At 37.6% G+C, this 5,078-nt stretch overlaps 1 pseudogene; it reads left to right on the top strand.

Annotated features, from left to right (window-relative positions):
* The first annotated feature begins 3,719 nt into the window (after positions 1-3,719).
* On the top strand, positions 3,720-4,303 carry LOC119620971 (peptidyl-prolyl cis-trans isomerase H pseudogene; annotated as a pseudogene).
* Positions 4,304-5,078: the final 775 nt, after the last annotated feature.

Genomic DNA, 5,078 nt, shown 5'->3' with positions numbered 1-5,078 from the left:
TCTTAGACTGATGTTCTCAAGGTTTTGTTGCCTCTACCTTAAGAGTTAAAACATTCAAAAGAATTAATAACATGTATTGAGCAATTATTGCACCAGAGATACAAAGGATGGGTAGACTTTTAGTAATTAGAAAGCAAGAAGAAGTTTTTGAATTTGGAATAAACAGTACAAATAAGACAGACAGAGTGCAGAATATGTTGTACATCAGTGTTTGGTTGAAATGGAGGAAGACTTTCATGCAGGATGAAAAATGGAGAATGGCTAGAAAGGTTAGAGTTAGATTGTAAAAAAAGCCTCAGTGTTAAACTAAAGAATTTGTTTTACCTTATAGGCAGTGGGGAGCCATGGAGTACCATCAGTAATTCACTTATTTTCAGAGTACAAGCATTTCGGCATTCTATTATCTACCACGTAATATAGAATGCAGACATTTATTTGGAAATGCAATAGTCATTTAACTCTTAGCATGACAACCCGTGATATACAGTATTACATTTTCCCTATATGAAATACTATATGAAGAATAAAATTGATTTTTACTTGGAGATGGTGGTGAATTTTGATCTTGATCTTTAGACAGTGATACTGATCATTATCATTACCTTTATTAAATTCCAACAAAGTGCAAAGGGAAATGTAAAACATACAACTTGGCAAGGGAGTCCTTCTCATGGTTGAATAATTGGAGATATTTCAAGGTGAATTATCAAACTGTTAACCTCTTTAGATTTTTCTTTTGGTCAGAATCATTAAAGGGACTGGTATTTGGGTGAGATTTGAACTCTGTGAGGTCAGAAACTATGACATATTTACTCTACTATTGCCAATATCCAGCACATAATTATATGCCTGGCACATATTTAAGAGACCAGAAGGAAATTATTGAGTGAACGAGTGAATGAATGATATTCTGGACTTCTGTGATTTTTCCTAATGTGATTTCACCCCCCTTTCACTTCAGTCACCTGTTGGCTCTTGTACATTGTTATCACTAAAATTCATCCACTCTTAAGACATGGTAGTTAATGCAACATATGATCACGAATGGATCTCAGACAAGAAGGAGCCATTAGGAGGAAAGTATTAGCTAGATGTGGTGGCACACAACTGTAGTCTCAGGTACTGGGGATGCTGAGGTGGGAGGATTGCTTGAGCCCAGAAAGTCGAGGCTGCAGTGAGCCGTGATGGTGATACTCGAATAAGATCTTTAGATAATAGAATTATATCAATGTTAATTTTGTGACATTGATCATTGTTCTTTGATTATCTTAGATGTTAACAGAATTTTTGCAGAATCTGGATAAAGGTTACACAATAATTATTTTATAATTTTTGCAATACTTGTGAAAGCCTGAAATTATTTCAAAATAAAAATTTTAAAAATTGAAGGAAAAAATTTTTTTAGCTTTTTCACCCTCAAGATTATATTATTATTATATTGTAGTACCCATTTCATCCCCCCGAGTTTCACTCGTACATATACCCTCATCATGATATTTTTTGTTAGTCTTTTCTTAAATGTATAATTCATATATAATCATTGCACATATTTATGGGTACAATGTGATATTTCAACTCATGTATAAATATATAATTATCAAATCATGGTAATTGCCATTTACATTACTGTAAACATTTATAGTTTATTTGTAGTGATAACATTCAAATTATTCTCTTCTAGCTATCTTGAAATATACATTATATTGTTATTTGCTGTAGTCACCCTACCGTGTAATAGAATACCAGAATTTATTCTTCCTCTTCTTGAGGTTCAGAAAACAACATCCCATAGTGAAAGCCTCCGTGGGAGCCTCAGAATCAAAAGTTTTTCTCTGACTTTCTCCTACCCGCCTCAGTTCTATTCTCCTCCCCACCCTAAAATCCCAGAAGTAGGCATAGAAACTAGAATCCCTCTTCTTAAAGGTGAGTCATATAAACCAGAACCCCTTTTCTCCAAAGTCAGACATAAAATCTAAAAATATTCTATGTAAAAACTGGTTATAAAGAAATGATCTGACCTGCCTTGTTTGACTGTAGGTCATAAGGCCCTAATTCCAGAGAGGGCCCTGCCCCACACCCAGAAGGAAGGAATACAGGCTCAGAGAGACCAAGAAGAGTCTAGACAGACAGGCCTTGCTGGGTTTCCCTACTCAGTCTATCAGCATTAGATCATACCCCTTTCTTCAATCATACTTCTTGACCATTGTCCATACTTTATTAACATCAGTTTTATAAAAGTTAACCGTTTCCCCTCTATCTTTGAGGTCATCATTCTGAAGCCTCCTGTGTGTGCATACATGTTAAATAATTTGTATGTCTTTTCACCTATTAATCAGTCTGCCCCATGTCAGTGATTTTTTTCAGCAAATCTTGGTCTCTACACTTTCTTTTTTTCTTTTCTTTTCTTTCTTTTTTTTTTTTTTTTTTTTTGAGATGGAGTTTTGCTCTTATGCTCAGGCTGGAGTACAATGGCACCATCTTGGCTCACTGAAACCTCCACCTCCCGGGTTCAAGTGATTCTCCTGCCTCAGCCTCCCGAGTAGCTGGGATTACAGGCGCCTGCCACCATGCCTGGTTAATTCTGTATTTTTAGTAGAGAAGGGGTTTCTCCATGTTGGTCAGGCTGGTCTCGAACTCCCGATCTCAGGTGATCCACCCGCCTCGGCCTCCCAAAGTGCTGGGATTACAGGCGTGAGTCACCGCACCTGGTCGGCCTCTACACTTTTTAACTGTAATTTTGTACACGTCCCTGCTCCCATCCCCAGCTTCGGCTAATCATTATTACACTATTGCTATGAAATCAACTTTTTAAAATTCCGCATATGAGTGAGATCATGTAGTGTTTATCTTTCTGTGTCTGGCTTATTCTACTTAGCATAATGTCCTCCAGGCTCATCCGTGTTGTTGCAAGTAACAGGATTTCATTCTGTTTGTTTATTTGTTTGTTTGTTTGTTTTAGAAGGAGCCTCACTCTGTCACCCAGGCTGGAGTGTAATGGAGCTATCTCAGCTCACTGCAACCTCTACCTCTCAGGTTCAAGCGATTCTCCTGTCTCAGCTCCCCAAGTAGCTGGGATTACAGGCACCCACCACCACGCCCAGCTAATTTTTTGTATTTTCAGTAGAGACAAGGTTTCACCATGTTGGCCAGGCTAGTTTCTAACTCCTAACCTCAGGTGATCTGCATGCCTCGGCCTCCCAAAGTGCTAGGATTACAGGTGTGAGCCACCGTACCTGGCCTATTTTAGTCTGTTTATATGTACATTTTCTTTATCCATTCATTTGGAGATAGTCATTTGGGTTGACTCCACATCTTGTGTATCGTGAATAGTGTTACAGTAATTATGGGAGTGCAGATATCTCTTTGATATACGGATTTAATTTCCCTTGGATATATACCAAGCAATGAATGGGATTGCTGGATCATACGGTAATTATATTTTTAATTTTTTGAGGAACCTCCATACTGTTTTTCACAGTGACTGTACGAATTTACATTTACACCAATAGTGTTGGTTTTCTTTTGTCCCTATCCTCCCAACACTTATTTTTTTTTTTTTTTTGATAATAGTCATTTTGACTGGGGTAAAATGAAACCATTGTGGCTTCAATTTGCATATCTGTGATGATTAGTGGTGTTGAACATTTTTTCATATATCTGTTGGTCATTTGTATGTCTTCTTTTGAAAAATGTCAGACTTCTGCTTCTGAGTCAAAGCCATGGTGGTGACAAATTCAAGCCCTGAGCACCCGCTGTGTTCTTTGATGTCAGCATTGGCAGTCAGGTAGTTGGCCACATGTAGATGCAGCTCTTTGTAGACATTGTATCTAACACAACTGAGAACTTTAGGCAGTTCTGCACCAGATAATTCAGTAAAGATCGGGTTCCAATAGGATACAAAGGGAGCACCTTTCACTGGGTCATAAAGGATTTCATGATTCAGGGTGGAGATTTTGTTAATGGAGATGTTACTGGAGTCACCAGCATTTACCAGGGACTATTTGCAGATGAAAATTTTAAAATCAGACACCCAGCTCCAGTCCTGCTTTCCATGGTGAGCAGTGGTCCCAGTACAAACGGCTGTCAGTTCTTTATCACCTGCTCTAAGTGCAATGGTCTGGATGGGAAGCATTTAGTGTTTGGAAAAATCATTGATGGACTTCTACTGATGAAAAAGATTTAGAATGTTCCCACAGGCCCCAATAATAAGGCCAAGGCACATATGCTGATCTCACGGTGTGGGGAGATGTATTTCAGACCAAGGCTGAATCAGACCTTCACTTCCTCTTGGCGATGTTCTTGAGTAAGATAATCTGGACTGGCCCCTGTGTTTGCTTCCCTGCCTGCTGCTACGCCATTTGACCAACAGACTCTGGAAGTATCAGAGATTCAGAATCCAAGATTGTGTTTAGGTTTTCAACTGTAAATAACGGTTTTTGTATGTTTTAAAAAAGCAAATAAAGATGTCTATTTAGATCTTTTGCCCATTTTTAAAAGGATTATTTGGTTGCTTGCTATTGAGTTGAGTGGCTTACATATTTTGTTATTAGTCTCTTCTCAGATGCATAGTTTGCAAATATTTTCACCCACTCTATAGATTGTCTCTTCACTCCATTGATATGTCCTTTGCTATGCAGTAGCTTTTAGTTTTATATAATCTCATTTGTCTATTTTTACTCTTGTTGCCTGTGCCTTTGAGTTCTTATTTAAAAAATCCTTGCCCAGTCCAATTTTATGAAGCATTTATCCATATTTTCTTTTAGTAATTTTATAATTTGGGACTTACATAGAAGTCTTTAATATATTTTGGGTTGATTTTTGTATATAGTGAGAGATAGGTGTCTTGTTTCCTCCTTCTGCATGTGGATATCCAGTTCCCAGCACTATTTATCAAAGAGACTGTCCTTTTTTTCCCATGCATGTTCATGGTGCCTTTGTTGAAAATCAGTTGGCTATACATGCATAGATTTATTTCTGGGTTCTCTATTCTGTTTCATTGGTCTATGTGTCTGCTTTTATGCCAATACGATGTTGTTTTGGTTACAATAGATTTGTAGAGTATTTTGAAGTCAGGTAGT

The sequence above is a fragment of the Chlorocebus sabaeus genome, chromosome X, assembly GCF_047675955.1.
Source record: "Chlorocebus sabaeus isolate Y175 chromosome X, mChlSab1.0.hap1, whole genome shotgun sequence".
Taxonomy (NCBI): domain Eukaryota; kingdom Metazoa; phylum Chordata; class Mammalia; order Primates; family Cercopithecidae; genus Chlorocebus; species Chlorocebus sabaeus.
Note: the sequence above shows the minus strand (reverse complement) of the source record. Positions and strands in the feature narration are given on the sequence as shown.